We start from the raw sequence: 17021 nt of genomic DNA on the forward strand, positions 1-17021 counted from the left end.
TCTCAATGGGGGTTGGAACTTCCAGATCCAAGCTGGAATGGCTACCCACTACATACGAACGCGCGCACACACACGTGCATATACTACATGCATAAATAAGAAAACTGAAAGTGGCCTTTATATCTTTTCCTAGTTACAAAACAAAGACCAACAAAAGAAAACGAATTAGGTAGATAGATAAGATCTAGGAGGAAATGACCAATAAAACATTTGCAGTGTTGTTTAACTTTAGGAACAATTAGGAAAATTAAAACAATAACAGATCATTTTATATAGATTAAATTGGTAGTAATGAAGACATCTGACAATATCTGGGATTGGTGATAATACGGAAAAGTAGGATTTTCTTTCATTTCTGGTGATAGTGTTAATTAGAAAACTCATTATAGAAAATAATTGGGTGACCTAAAGCAAGCAATACTACCTATAGACAGCTAGCCTACTCCCAACTACTTTCAAGCTTGAATGTGCATAAGAATTGCTTGTAGGGCTTGTTAAAACTGTTAGACTCCAGGGTTGGGGATTTAGCTCAGTGGTAGAGCGCTTGCCTAGCAAGCCCAAGGCCCTGGGTTCTGTCCTCAGCTGGGGGGGGGGGGCCGCGGGGAATTAAAAATAAATAAATAAACCAAAAAAAAAAAACAAAAACCTGTTGGACTCCATCCACTCCTATAGTTACAATTAAGTAGGAGTTGGGTGGAGACTGATAATTTGCTTTTTAAGTTCCCAGCTTGTGGTGATTCTGATTCCAACCCCAGAATTGTGCTTTGCAATTCAACCTTTTCCCTATAGAAATGTGTGAATATATGAACTAGGAAGCATACATATATTTAAGAATGCTTATTGATATTAACCTCAGTATAAAAATTCAGATATTCATTAGGAGAATAAATATATATTTATTAGTGGTTTATTATATATCTAATTACAGAATATAAATCTAGTTCAAATAGATTAGAAATATAAACAAGGAAAAAAGGCCATGGATTTGAAAGAGAGCAGAGACATTGGAGATAAGAGGGCTTAGAGGGAGAAAAGGGAAGGGAGCAAATGATGTAATTATATTTTAATCCCAGAAAATAAAAAAATTATAACAAAAAGATATACAAATAATAGACATCTCTTGTATCGGTATGCATGAATATGGCAAATGTATTAGTCAGGTGTTAGAAGCAAGTCACAAAACCATACGACAACATGAGTCTCACTATAAAATGTTCAAAAACAAAACACTGAGTTGGGATCCCTAGAACCTAAGTTTTGCTTTTTTTGTTTTGTTTTTATTTTTGGTTTTTAAGCCAGGTGTGGTGGTGTAGGCTTGTAATCCTAAAAATGGCAAAATGGGAGGCAGAGATTAGGTGGATGATCTCTGGAAAAGTGAAGGCTAGGCTAGTTGCAAAGTTCTAGGACAGTGAGAGAGCCTCTCAAACGAAGGCAAAAGGCACTGTTCTTTGACCACTACAGATGCTCACCTGCACCCACATGTGCACACCTCCTTCAGGAACATAGTACACACAATTACAAGAAAAAGTTCAAAACCAGATGGAATTAATGATATTGTTCAGGAATGCAAATATAGATACTAAAATCACAAGGAACCAATTACCAGAAAAATATGCATGATAGTAATCACCTGGTGATTAAGGACGAGCACAGTGGGGAGCGAGATTGGCAGTGCAGTTTCTCAACTTGCTACAGAGGGTTTGTTTTACAGTTATTTAAACTAATGTTTTTCCCCAAGACAGGGTTCCTCTGTGTAGCCCTGGCTATCCTGGAACTGGCTCTGTAGACCAGGCTAGCCTCAAACTCACAGAGATCCACTTGCCCCTACCTCCAAAGTGCTGAGACTAAAGTTGTGTGACACCACTGTCTGGCTGATTTTTTTTTTTTTTTTATAAACTTCTATATAATTTTATGATAAAAATGATCCCCTTTTATTTCCATCTCTGATTACTTCTAAGATCAAGTCTGTTTTTGTATGTTTCTTAGTCTTTGGATTTTTTCTTTCATTATTTGTTAACATCATAGATTGAGCCATTTGTTTTAATACTTTATTTTGAGGGAATGATTTATTATATTGTGGATACAATGTAACTTGTCTTTTTATTTAGAATTCTTTTTTGTTTCTTTAGAACATCACCTTCCTAGTGTTACAGAGTTACTCTGTTGCATCCGATAAATTTGTTTACAAAAATTATGTTTATGCAGTCTTGTTAGGTGAAGATCTGAAGCTGTCTAGGGAGATGTAATTATCCGAACACCATGTTGGGATTCATGATTTTGTTCTCATTGATTTGGAAAGCACCCTTGAATATATACCATATTCCCGTTGGCCCATTTCTGTTTGTCTCTCATAGTGCCAGGTTCACATTACTGTTATTTTATATGTCTTGGTTTTTGCTAATGCCAGCCTCTTTGCTCTGTTGATTTTGTGCAGACCTATACTAACTTACTCTTCCATGCGACAGATAGAATAAAGTTGTCAAGATCTGCCAGGCAGTGGTGGTGCACTGTTCCCAGCACTTAAGAGGCAGAGGCAGTCAGATGTCTGTGAATTCAAGGCCAGCCTGGTCTACAGATCAAGTCCAGGACAGCATGAACTGCCCAGAGAAACCCTGTCTTGAAAAACCAAAAGCAAAAAAAAAAAAACAAAAACAAAAACTTGTCAAGATCACACAAGTCCTTTTGGGATTTTGATTGTCATTTTATTGACCATATGTTAATATAGGGAGATTTATAATTATATCTAGAGTTTCTCAACTCATAAACATGATCTTTATCCTCATTCATTTAGGCATTTAAATTTTTCTAATAGGTTTTACTTTTCTGTACAATGTTCTTTTGCTTTGGAGATGAGGGAGTTGGTTTTTATTGTAAACTTTTATGCATTGTGAATGAAGTGCTTTAAGTATTTATGTGTGTGTGTTTGCCATGTGTGTGCAGATGCTGAAGCTGTCAGAACATGATGTCAGACACCCTGGAATTAGAGTTACAGGTAGTTGTGACTGTGGGATGTAGGTTCTGAAAACTAAACTCAGTTCCTCTGAAGAGCAGCAAGTCTTCCTAACCACTGAGTCATCTCTCCAGCCTTGAATGATATACTTTAAAATATAAAGTTGTATGGGAGTAAAGAAACTTACACTCTTTTGTGTGTGGATTTTATATCTGGTTCTGATACAGTGCTTAGTATCTTAATTATTTTTCAAGTTCACTATTACATTGCTAGGATTTTTAAGTAACATTTACATGTACAAGTAATGATTGTTTTATTTATTATTGTTCTAATATAGACAGTCATAAATAATAATGGTCATCCTTGTTTTTTGTTTTTTAGAAATATGTCTATTATTCTTAGTGACTTATTGTAAAAAAAAATTTTTTTTTCTCAGTGTAGCATTGGCTATCCTGGATCTCACTCTGTAGACCAGACTGGACTCAAACTCAGAGATCCGCCTGCCTCTGCCTCCCAAGTGCTGGGATTAAAGGCGTGGACCATCACAAGCCAGCTATAGTAAACTCTTGATGTTTCTTGATTTGTAATTTGTAATTTGCTGTGAAATTCTTCTGAATCATACATGGGTATTGAATTTTGTAAGATTTTTTTCTGTGTTATTGAAGTGATCAGGGAGTACTTTTTCTCTTATCACCTGCTGATGTAAGTGATTTCATTAGTAGGCATCCTACTTTTGATCAACTCTGGAGTTACTGGATATATTTTATCACACTGTATTTTAGTTCATTGTTGAATTTGCCTCCCTTTGTAATACTAATCTTTCTGAATTTAGCTCTTTTGTGCTATTCTCCTAGTTTTATATATATAATATTACATATTAATAGCATTATAATAATATTATGTGATATGGTAATATAAATTAATGACACATCAATTATATGTTGTATATTACTTGTATGTATAATCTATAATATACTAATATATGTGCATGTTATTAGAACTGATAAGTCTTTTAGATCTGTCTATATTTCGTACAGTTTTTATGTTAAACTGGAAAAATGTTTCTGTGTCTGTCTCTCTCTTTTCTTTTGTTTGAGACTGGATCTCACAGTGTAGATCTGACTGGCTGTCCTGGAACTCACTACGTAGATGAGGCTGGCCTCAAACTCACAGAGATCCTCCTCCTGCCTTCCAAGTGCTGGGACTAAAGGCATTCACCACCTTAGTTTCTTGACTGTTCAGTGCGATTTAAAAGTAACTTTTGAGCCTACCCTTTTCTTTTTAACTCTTCATAGTGAATTTTAGATGTAGAACTTTTCTCCCCTGACTTATTTTTTTAATAAGTGTGTGTGTGTGTGTGTGTGTGTGAGAGAGAGAGAGAGACAGAGACAGACAGACAGAGGGACAAACAGACAGAGATACAGAGAGAGAGCACATATGTGCAAACATGCCAGAAGGCAAGACCATCATGCAGAGACCATGGAGGAAGTTGCTTGCTGGCTTGCACAACTTGCTTTGTTGTAGCATCCAGGAGTGGCCTCACCACGGTGAACCTGGCCCTCCCACATCAATCAAGAAAATGTACAGGCCAATTTGGTAGGGGCATTTTCTCAGTTGAGGTTCCTCTTCCCAAATGACTCTGGCTTGTGTGCAGTTGACATAAAAATAGCTAGCATCGACAGACAGTTTTGGGTACCGTAGCATGTGTGCATGGGTGCTGGGAACCAAACTCAAGTCCTCTGGAAGAACAGTAAGTGCTCTTAACACTAAGCCATCTCTCCAGCCCCAAACTAAAGAAGAAAACAAGTTGTTTATTTGTTTGCATTTGAAGAAGAGAGGGTATGGGGGAGAATCTCTCTCTCTCTCTCTCTCTCTCTCTCTCTCTCTCTCTCTCTCTCTCTCTCTCTCACACACACACACACACACACACACACACACACACACACTATGATGCACACCTGAAGGTCAAAAGAACTACTTGACTACTTGCAAGTGTGGTTTCTCTCCTTTCACCATGTGGGTTCCAGGGATTGAACTCAAGTCGTCAAGTTTGGCCAAGTGGCCTTTTGAAATAACTTTCTTCCTCTTCTGACCATTAGGTGAGGCTTCTTGTGAGATTTGACTTCAGATAGATTCCTGTTGAATGATTTGACACTGATTTTTAGTCTACTCAGCTGACTGGCTTTTAATTTCTTGTATCTTATGTTCAACATTTATTCTTAGTAAAAAACAGATTACCACCAGAACTACACTCTTTGCCTTCTTCTCCCAACCCTCAATCTTTATTTCAGTGTTTCCTAAGGTGGTATTGGTCCCATAGGGAAGCATTTGGAAATGTTTGCATTGTCATGAATGTGGACTTCTATATAGTGTTTAATGCCCATGGGCCAGGGAAGGCCCATGACCTTCATGGCAAGAGTTACTCTAAAATGCTACTTAAACATTAAACTAACAATTTTTTTCCTTTACATTTGTTTATTTATTTTTGAGGCAAAGTTTTACTTTGTAGAATAATCTGGCCTTGAGCTCATGATCTCTGCCTCAGTCTTGAGACTGCTGGGACTGTAGGCCTATGCCACCATACCAGACTTCTGCATTTATTAACTTTAAACTTTTTGTTGTGTGTGTGGCGGGGGCGCGGGGGGCACATAATGTACTATGGGGGGGCATGCCATGATGTGCATGTGGAAGTCAGAGGACAACTTTGTGGGATCAGTTCTCTCTTTCCACCCTCATGTGGGCTCCAGGGATTGAACTCCGGTCACCAGAGTTTCAAAGCAAGAGCCTTTACCCTTTGAGCTGTCAGGCCAGCCCCATTGGCTTTGTAGTCATTGTTTAAAGCTTAGTTCTGGGGCCAGTGAGATGGCTCCGTGGGCAAAGTCCCGAAGGAGAGAATGTGGAAGAAGAGAATAGCCTCCAGAAATTTATCCTCTGGTTTCCCCACAAAATAAATAAGCAAGTGCAAATAATAATAATAAAGTGATAAAAATGTAGTTCTGGCCAGGCGTGGTGGCATACTCCTTTAATCTCAGCACTGCACTCAGATTGCAGAGGTTGCCTGATCTCTGTGAGTTTGAGGCCAGCCTGGTCTACATAGCAAGTTCGAGGCCAGCCAGGGCTATATCCCATCCCACATTCTTCCTATTTGCTTGGCACTATCCTAAAATTTTTTATGTACATCTAGATTATTTGAAATAAGTATTTTGTAGTCTACTTATCAAGACAATATACCCATACCTTACTGTGAGCTCAGATTATTGGTGACAGGCATTTTGTATCCTTAGCCCATGGTATATGTTTTCTTTTATAAATGTGTGTCACAAAAATATACCGGTTGTTAAGTATACTTTTAATGTAAGTGAGAAGTGTGTAGTGTGGTTCTTTAAAAGCCAGGCTTTCTTAGGCTTCATTAATAATCTTGTGTGAGTATGGTTGTGGGAAATGATAATAGGCTCACTTTACACTGTATTAGTTACTTTTGTCATTGCTGTTATTAAAATGCCTAGCAGAAGCAACTTCAGGTGGGGGCGTAGTGGGGCATGCCTTTAGTCCCGGCACTCTCTTAACCCTTGAGCCATCTCCCCAGCCCCATGTCCAGCACTGTCAAGGCAGAGAGAGGAGCGGATCTCTGTGAGTTTGAAGACAGCCTGGTCTACATTGTGAGTTCAGGACGCTGTCTCAACAAAAAAAAGAAGCAAACCACAAAAGAAAACAACAGCAGAAGCAACTTCAGAAAGGACAGGTTTATGTCAGCTCACAGTTTGTGCCACAGTTCCCGGGGCAGATGGCCTGGTGGCAGGAGCTTGAGGCAACTGGTCTCATTGCATTATATAGTCAGGAAACAAGGACGGAGGAATGCTGGGACTCAGCTCTCTTTCTCCTTTTATTGAGTTCAAGATCCCAGGCCATCAACTAATCTAGAAAATCCTTCACAGATGTGCCCAGAGACTTGTTTCCATGGTGAGTCTAAGTTCCATCAAGTTGACAATCAAGTTTAACCATGACATACAAGTTTAAGGGATTGAACCTAGGGTCTCATGCATGCTAGGCATCACCAGAACTCCCTCCCCCCCCCCCCCCAACACACACACAAAATCGTTTTCATCAGACAAAACTAAAACCTACTTCATTTCATGCAGGTATGTGTGGCAGTTTTTGTTTTGGTTTGGTTTTTGATGTTTGTTTTGGTTTTTTGTTTTTTTTTTTTTTGTTTTGTTTTGTTTTTGAGACAGGGTAGTTTTGGCCTGTCCTAGATCTCACTCTGTAGACCAGGCTGGCTTCGAACTCACAGAGTTCCGTCTGGCTCTGCCTCCCAAGTGCTGGGATTAAAGGCATGCACCACCACTGCCCGGCTGTATGGCATATTTTTAGAGTAATGTTTCAGTTTGATTTTGAGTGCACATTGAAAAAACTTAGAGTATAAATGTCTTGGTCTTGTCCCTAGAAGTTCTGGCTTTCCAGCATAAGGCCCTGCTATCCACAGTTTTTAAAAAGCAACCAGGTAATTTTTAATCCCTAGCTAAGTGAAAACCTCAATTTGTAAAACACTGAAAAGTGGCACTCCCCGCCGGCCCGCAGCTTGACATGCCCTGTGGTCCCTCAGTCTCCCGCGGTCGCCTCCCCAGGCATGGCACAGGGCCTCGCCACACTATGGCAGCAGCGAGGCACAGCATGCTCGACTTCATGCTCGGCGCCAAAGCTGACGGTGAGGCCATTCTGAAAGGCCTTCAGTCCATTTTTCAGGAGCATGGGATGGCAGAGTCAGTGCACGCCTGGCAGGACCATGGCTATTTAGCAACCTACACGAACAAAAATGGCAGCTTTGCCAATTTGAGGATTTATCCCCATGGATTGGTGTTGCTGGACCTTCAGAGTTACGACAGTGACGCGCAAGGCAAACAAGAAACAAAGAAACAAGCCCTTTGAACAAAATAGAAGAAAAAATGAAAGAACTGAGTCAGAACAGAACTGGGCGGGTGAAGTGTTTACCACCCATAGTTCGAGGAGGGGCCATTGACAGATACTGGCCTACTGCTGATGGGCGCCTGGTTGAGTATGACATAGATGAAGTGGTGTATGATGAAGATTCACCATATCAGAACATTAAAATTCTACACTCAAAGCAGTTTGGAAATATTCTCATCCTCAGTGGTGATGTTAATTTGGCAGAGAGTGACTTGGCGTATACCTGAGCCATCATGGGCAGCGGTAAAGAAGATTATTCTGGCAAAGATGTACTGATTCTGGGAGGTGGAGATGGTGGCATATTATGTGAAATTGTCAAACTGAAACCAAAGATGGTCACCATGGTAGAGATTGACCAAATGGTAATTGACGGATGTAAGAAATACATGCGAAGAACATGTGGAGATGTCTTAGACAATCTTAAAGGAGACTGCTATCAGGTTCTCATAGAAGACTGTATTCCAGTACTGAAGAGGTATGCCAAAGAAGGGAGAGAGTTTGATTAGGTGATTAATGATTTGACAGCAGAAGATTTTACATGGGAGTTTCTCAGACTGATTCTCGACCTGTCCATGAAAGTTCTGAAACAGGATGGGAAATACTTCACACAGGGGAATTGTGTCAATTTGACTGAAGCCCTGTCGCTCTATGAAGAACAGCTGGGGCGCCTGTATTGTCCTGTGGAATTCTCAAAAGAGATTGTCTGTGTCCCTTCATACTTGGAATTGTGGGTATTTTACACTGTTTGGAAGAAAGCTAAGCCTTAAAGATGAGCATCCCCTGAATGTCGTGTGCTGCAAGCTGCCTTCCTGACTTCCATATGTCCTATATACCATCAACTGAGTCAGGCAACTGGTCATGAATTCCTTCAAGTGTTTTTTTAATTATTATTTTTAATTTAAAAAAGCTAATGGGAAAATGTATATTTTAATGAGCTAGGGTGTTAATTTTTGAAAGTCAGCTGAAGGACAATTAGACAGCCCAGCAAAGACTGCGGAATGCACTGATCCCCTAGAATGTGATTTTAGTATCTTTTTTTTTTTTTCTCTGTGTGGGGTTTGGGTTTTAGTAGATTTTAATTTGGACATGTGGAGGAGTGGATATCATTGTTTTATTCTGGAGAAAAGTTCCTGATAGTGTTCCCCCCCCCCATTCCCAAATTGACTTAGATTTTAAAATTTGGTGCTTTAAAAAGACTTAAGTGATTAGCAGTGCTTCAATTAAAATTACAAAAGAGAAAAAAAAAACAACAAAAAACACTGAAAAATAGCATTTTGAAAATTCAGTGAACAGAATGAGAAATTGATAAATTATTAAAGAATAATAGGAGTTGCAATTTTTAGACTTAGAGAAAAGGACAAACTGTTTAGAAAAAGACTGTGAATTCCTGAGGTAAGGAACTTGTGAGATTTTTTTCACTATAGTATGTACAATTCTTAGCATAAGCCTGAGCACACCATAGAGATTTGTTAAAATATATTGGGTGAATTAAATGCATATCGTCATCGGGTACTTAAAAAATAAAGCTACAGAAATCTTTTAATATACAGAAATGTTTTATAGTGATAATGTGATGACTTCATTTTATTAATCAGATTGATTATTCAGTTGTATTTCGGCTTATTTATTTTTTCTAGATACTGAGAATCTCTCAAATCAGTTCTATGAAGTTTGTGTTAGTCATGTAGTAAAGGAAGGATATGTCAAAAACTTGAAGGGAGGGGGACAGTGGAAACTGGGTAATATGACAGACTAAGTAACTTTTCCAGGGTCATACAGCTAAGTGGTAAAACTGGAATTACAGTGGCTGGAATTTAAAGTCTGTGCACTTATATACCAGATATGAAGTTTTCACAGCCACTCTGAGAGGCAGATAGTATAAATCCTATTCTGTTTGTTTTCAAAGGTGTGCAGCTGGCTTGGGGCACACTGCTTACTGAAGTGGCAGACCTGGGATTGGGATGCAGACATTGTGCACTAGAAGCCCTGTTTGCTTGTTCATTTGTCTTTTGAGATAGGATCTCATTGTATAGCTCGGGCTGGGCTCCCCCTCTTACTCTTCCTGCTTCTACTTCCCGGCTCATGCCACCATGCCTTACCTGGATAATTATTATAAGTGAGCCAGTTTCGTGTCAGTTATGAGTAGCCCAGAGTTTCTTGGCACTATTCATGTTTTGAAATACATAATTTTTATTGTGTCCTATATACTGTAGAAATCTGGTGCCAACAATACTATTCTCTCAAAGGGAAACATAGGAATGCTTCTAGACACTTAAGATAGCCTCTGGGGGCAAAACCATCTCTAGTTGAGAACCACTGGATTAGTTCCTTGTGTTTTTCTTTTCTGTTATTGGCTTAATAGCTTGTGCTAAGAGCAGAGAGAGCATTAGCTTTGACCTTTCTGTGGAAGTTACTGTTTTATATTTCAACACTGCTTGTTCTATAGGAGTTATTTCAAAAACACTTGCCATTCTATAAGGCTTACTCAAAACTAGATAATATAATCCATACAGTTATCTACCTCATGTATGTGAGTCACGTGTGTCACAATAAGGCCAATGTGCAAGAGGGGAGCACCAGTCAAGTTCTCTACTGTGTGAATCCTGAAGTCTTGAGTGTTCCTTTTGACCATATGTACATGTTTCTCTGATAGTAACCTCAGTGAGATTTAAACCACTTGGAGAAGCTGTGGTTTATTTGTGTAATTAACTATGAAAAGCTGATTCTTCATAATGTTTGATATGAATACAGTACTAAATAATTCAGTCAGCTAACATCTCCACTAAAGAGTGCCTTCAACTGTGTGCCCATTATATAGATCACACTTTGACCATTATATTGTAACCTTCTGCTCATTTTGTGTCATTGCAGCTATAATATTAAAAAAGAAAGTAGTTTTTGTTGTCTGAACTGAAATTGACCTAGTTAGACCATCAGGTTATGTTGGTTGTCCATTTCAAAAAATATTTGCTATTAGGTTAAGTGTCATATTTAACGGAAGATCTTTGGCTCTGAGAATTGAGAATGTTCATTTCACAGTTTTAATGTTTAATATGTAAGGTCTGTGTTTGCATTTTTTTTTTTTTTTTTTTTTTGCCATGACCTGATTTAACTGACCTTTTCAGTTCCTCAGCCACCAGACATAACTGACTAAAGAGCTGCTTTTGCATCCACATCAGTGATGGGCTTGTGGTGATTTATTTTCAGGTTGAGATTACAATTACTCTTAACATCCTCAGTCATCTAAATTCAGAGTTGAATTACTTCACAAAATGTTTTTACACTTCCCCTTTTGGAATATTTGTTTACTCTCTTGAACCTTGGCTGCTTCGTTGGTACATTACAGGCTTGTAAAAATACTAAATTTATCAACAGGTGAGACTCTTACTACTTTTTTGCTGCTAGTTGTAGTATACTTTTAAAGGAATTGCCTCCCTCTTGGACCTTTCTGACTTAGTGGTTAACCTAAGCATTATTTCCAGAATAAACATAAAATATAATCCTGACCATATCAAAAGCCACTTTATAACAGTAAAATACTGCATTTAAAATTTTTATTGTATGTGCTTGTGTTTATACATGGTCTCTACAATAAGATTGCTGTAAAGACGTTACCAAAAATATACATATATACTTATGGATTCCAGATTGTGATAAATTCCGAAAGAAAAACTTTGGAGTGTTGTGAGAGTTTAATGAAGAGTCAGTAGATTCAATATAGATTGAGATGAGAAAAGGCCCTATTAGAAATAAGAGCTAAATTATCTGCTTACTTTGGAAAACTGCTGTGCAAAGAATGTTTCAGAAAAAAGGACTAGCATGTATGAATTGTGGGTATAAGAGATAGAGGGAACAGTACCTGCTGAGGCAGAATGAAAACGAATTTTCTAAAGTATGGATTTGCTTTTTATTGCGCACCCACTAAAGTTTTTTTTTGTTTTTTTTTTTCAAGATGGGGTTTCTCTTTGTAGCCTTGGCTGTCCTGGAACTCACTATGTAGACCAGTCTGGCCTTGAACCCAGAGATCTGCTTGCCTCTGCCTCCTGAGTGTTGGGATTAAAGGCGGGTGCCACCACTGCCTAGCATCCACTAAACTTTTAAAGCAAGGGAAGTAAAGTGGTCAGGTGTGTTTTAGGGATTTCTTTCTGACTGGAGAATGGATGAATGATAACATGGAATGCAACTAGGTCTAAAGAAATGGAGGAAATGATACCTTTGTAAATAGTTTAGAAAGAGAAATGATAATAGTTTTGTTTGTTTTTTTTTTTTTAACTAAGGACATTAAGCAGAGTAACTTAGGAAGTGATTGATTGTCTCAGTTAAAAAAAGAAATCTAGATTTGGAATAAATAGTGCTCAGGAAATGGCTCAGTGGTTAAAAGTACTTACTGCTCTTGCAGTTCAGGTGGCTTATACTGCCTGTACCTCTAGCCCTAGTACTTCTGACCCACTAAGCACTTGTAGACGTGTCTACATACATACATACATGAAGACACTCATACACATAAATAAAAATAATAAAGTCTTTAAAAACTTAGTTGCATGGCTGTTTTACCTGCATGTATGTGTGCACCACTTGCAGACTTGGTGCCCAAAGAGTCCAGAAAAGGAGGTTGGATCCCTAGAATTGGAGTTACAGGTGGTTATTAGCTGTCATGTATATGCTGGACTCAAACCTGCATCCTCTGGAAGAGCAGCTGATGCGCTTAACTACAGAGCCATCTCTCAGAATAATAAAACCTGTTTTAAAAAGAGATTTGGGAGCCAGACATGGTGGCACATGCCTTTCATTCTAGCGCTCAGAGGCAGAGACAGGTGGATCCTATGAATTCAAGGTCAGTCTGATCTACAATGTTTATAAAGGAAATCATTTAGTTGGGGTAGCTCGCTTACAGTTCAGAGGTTTAGTCCATTATCGTCAGATAAGAAGCAAGGCAGCATGCAGGCTAATAGGGTGCTAGAGAAGGAGCTGAGAGTTCTTACATCTTGACTCATAGACAACAAGAAGTGTATGAGACACTGGGTGTGATCTGAGCATATGTGAGACCTCAAAGTCTGCCTCTACAGTGACATGCTTCCTCCAACAAGGACATACCTACTCCAACAAAGCCACACCTAATAGGGCCACTCCCTTTGGGGGCCATTTTCTTTCAAACCAGCATACCCCTCCAGTATAATTTTATAAATTCAATGGCTTAAAGATCATTGTAAGTGCTTCTTCGTCTGCTTGCCGATTTCTGTTATTCTGTTCTTTCAGCCACATGCTTTTTTGTTTTTAATTCTTGTGGTCTCTCTAGAACAGCAGTTCCCAACCTTTTGGGGATCAAATATCAGATATTTACATTACAATTCATAACAGCAGCAAAATTACAGTTATGAAGTAACAATGAAATATGGCTGGCAGGGGGTGGGGGCTCACCACAGTGTAAGGAACCATATTAAAGGGTTGCAGCATTAGGAAGGTTGAAAACCAATGCTCTAGAAGTTAGTGAAGGTTAAAAATAATCAGTGTTGATGGTTGAGCATGGTTGACTGATGCCTTTAATATTAGTGATTTAGAGACAGGAACATGAAGATCATGAGTTTTAGGCCAGTCTGCGCTACATAATAAGCTCTAGGTCCATTTGGGCTATGTAGAGTAAGATGCTATCTCCTCCTCAAAAAAAAATTGGCATTAGAGGTCTAATGTGGGCTTCCTTGGTGTTTAAATGAGGTTATTTCTTGCAGAGGAAGTAGATGTTGATTCTGTGGACTAGAAGTAAGAGATCTAGGCAATCTGCATTCTAGGGAATGTAGGAGACACCTCTGAATCTCTGTATGTATATGATATAGTCCTTTGTGGTGGTAGAATTTACCATCTCTCTTTCAGGCTATACTCTCCAGGCAGAAATATTTGAAATATTACCTTTTCTCTACAGATCTTGAGTAGATACACATACTTTGTGGCAAAAATTAAGAGGTTCTTGAAATTGTGATTTGTATCTTCAACAAATTTATTAAGAAGTTTTTTTGGTTTGTGTTTTGGTTTTTTGGGGTTTTTTTTTTGTTTTGTTTTTGTTTTTGGAAAGGGCAGTAATTTTAATTTTACAGAGTCACTTGTTAGAAAAAGAAAAAAGGAGACACTTTTTAAAGAAAGTTGAACATGATTAATCTGACAAGGGAATAATTTAGATTCTCTTCACGGGTCTCTTTTTTGCTTAGCCGTATTCAGGAAAGCAAAGGGCTGACAGGAGAGTACTTGAAAAGTGTAGTAGAGCTTCTCTCCCTGCTGACCTGAGCCAAAAAGGGGGTTTCTAATTAACAGTTTATAGTGTTCTGTGAAAATGGACCTTCTGAATTGTTGATTGTGGTGTTAAATGCAAACACTTCTTTGGGAATCTGATCATAGGTGAATAAAGAATTTTGAAACAAAGATCGTTTGGATTTGGAAAGACTAAGTAAATACAGGGAGTTTTGGTGAAATCAGATTTTATTCATTATGTAAAAAGGAAAAAAACAGTAGAATTCACATGGATTTTGTTAACCACTTGTTGGTGTTTAAAATATACCGAGTTCGTCATTAATCGTCTTCTATGTAACACAGATACTTCTTTTCTTCTGATGAATTCCAATAAATTAAGGAAAAAAAAAAAAGAAGGGGTTTCTCTAAAGGTGTGCAAATAGAAGTACCTCCGAGAACTTCAGATGACAAAATTGCCCAGAACCTAGGAGCTGTGTGTCACTCTGCAATAAGGCTGTTAGTTACAAAGAGAGGGGCAGTCTAAAATGTTAAGAATGGAACTGAGCTTTTCCTTTGAAGTTTTAAAGTATCTTAAAAGTCTGTTTCTACTTTGTCAATATAATTTCGGTGTTTTATTTAATTTAATTTTATCCTACTCCTTTTAATCTTTTAAGACATGTCTCTTCCCTGGGTTGCTAAAGCCAGCCTTGAATTCCTGGGTTTAAACTATCTTCCCACCTTAACTGGGACTGTAGGCATGAACCACCATGTCTGTCTTGTTTCTACTTTTAAATTTCTTTTAGAAATAAATCTTTAAAAGCGTGTACATTTTACATCTAAAAATTTACTAGCTTCTGTTTTTTAAAAAACGTTTATTCTGTGTGTGTGTGTGTGTGTGTGTGTGTGTGTGTGTGTGTGTGTGTACACGTGTGGAGGTCTAGAGTGTGTGTGTGTGTGTGTGTGTGTGTGTGTGTGTGTGTGTGTGTGTGTACACGTGTGGAGGTCTAGAGTACTATTTGGAACTCAGGTCCCTCTTGCCACGGTGTGGTTTTTTGTTTGTTTGTTTGATTTTGTCTTTGTTTTCCGAGATAGGATTTCTCTGTGGAACAGCCTTGGCTGTCCTGGAACTCACTGTAGACCAGGCTAGCCTCTAACTCAGAGATCTGCCTGCCCCTGCCTCCTGAGTGCTGGGATCAAAGGCGTGCGCCACCACTGCCCAACGCCACCTTGTTTTTGACATAAGATCTCTTTTGTTTCTGCCACTGCACTGTATATATGATTCTAGCTAATTCTCCTATCTTGCCTCTTATCCTACCATAGAAGTGCTAGAGTTAGACAGGAGCCTTTCTTGATATGGATTCTGGGATCAAATTTATCTAGTCAGGTTTGCACAGCAGTATTCCACTAGAACTTGCCCCAAGACATCTCACCAGCCTTAGCTTCATTATTTTTTTAATCTAAAAAAGTTATCTAAAAGTTTTAATAGAATTAGACTTTTAACAGATTGCAGGATCATTTAAGTTTTTCTGTCAGTGTCCTAACTTTGTGGTAGGTTTGTGTAATTCTTATGAAGGGATGCCTTTCAAATACTCAGCATCTGGATTTTCTCCTAGGCTTTCCTGACAAGAAAAAGCCTTTGGTTATCTCCTTTTAACCTTTAAGGTTTACCACTGATCTCCATTCTCAGATTTGTGGATTACATGCATGTCTTGTTCCTTTCTTTTTCTCTCACTATTTTTCTCTTCCTTCCTTTTTTTTTTTTTTAAAGTTTTTTCGAGACAGGGTTTCTCTGTAGCTTTGGAGCCTGTCCTGGACTAGCTCTGTAGACCAGGCTGGCCTGGAACTCACAGAGATTCACCTGCCTCTGCCTCCCGAGTGCTGGGATTACAGGCATGTGCCACCACTGCCCGGCTCTTTCTTCCTTTTCTATCACATCTGTTTAAATGACATGAATTGAATATGCCATGTTTCAGAGAGTTGCCATCTACTAAGGCTTTAATTTCTTTTATTTATACTTAATAATTTGATTACCCATACTTAAAATTTATTTCAATGCTGAATCATATTTTACTCTTTCTGGAGGTATTTTAAAGTCGCAATTAATCTCTACATTTGTAATGCCGTACATGTAACAACTGAATAACAATGGCATGAGTATCCTTTCTTGTTTTGTATGTGTTTATTTGTGGGGGTTTTGGTGTTGTATTTTCAAAGCTGGATCTTGCTACAGAGCTCAGCCTGGCCTTAAACTGGTGATCTTCCTTCCTTGACTTCCTGAGTTCTAGGATTGTAGGCATGTGCCACGAAGGCCAGTTAGCACGGGTGTCTTTAAGCTGTACATGCACACACAATGACTACATTAAGGTATAGGCTAAATTCAACCCTGTTATGTGAAGAACCTCTTAGAAGAATTAAGATTTTATTTTTAAGCTGTTGTGTTTGTATTTTTAAAAAGCCAGAAGTTCCTAAGGAGCTGATCTTTACCAGGTTTTGTTTCCAGTGTTTGATGGCATTAAAAAATGGCAATAAACAGGTAGGACCAGTAGTCCCTTAGTGTCTCAGATCTAGTGCAGGCCCTCTAAGTTAAATAAATCTCTTTTGTAGACCTAGGAAAGTTGGAACTTCTTGGCCCTTAAGCTTGGCCAGTGTACAGCTCTTGGTCCACATTGTCTGAGACTCTTTGACACTAAAGATTTGATAGATCTCTGGAACATTTCTAGTGACTGTGGTCTCCAGTTCTCTTCTTTGGCTCCTTCCCGTTGTTTGTCTTCCTTTAGCCTCACCTATGCCTTCCCTTGCCCGTCTTCCTGCCCTAGTCACTCTTAGACTGTTGTTGAGTTTCCCAGGTCCAGCGGCTGGCTGACTGCCGTCCCACTCTTACAGCCTG

General features: G+C 38.7%; 1 protein-coding gene and 1 pseudogene across 10 annotated transcripts in view; both read left to right on the forward strand.

The window, feature by feature from the left end:
* The window catches only part of Braf (B-Raf proto-oncogene, serine/threonine kinase), a 137919-nt gene that overhangs the window by 22500 nt on the left and 98398 nt on the right, over positions 1 to 17021 (forward strand). The window lies entirely within an intron of this gene.
* LOC102902949 (spermine synthase pseudogene) lies at positions 7520 to 14656 on the forward strand (annotated as a pseudogene). The gene has a single exon (XR_013049743.1). The product of XR_013049743.1 is annotated as a spermine synthase pseudogene (transcript).

This window comes from Peromyscus maniculatus, chromosome 3 (genome assembly GCF_049852395.1).
Source record: "Peromyscus maniculatus bairdii isolate BWxNUB_F1_BW_parent chromosome 3, HU_Pman_BW_mat_3.1, whole genome shotgun sequence".
NCBI lineage: Eukaryota > Metazoa > Chordata > Mammalia > Rodentia > Cricetidae > Peromyscus > Peromyscus maniculatus.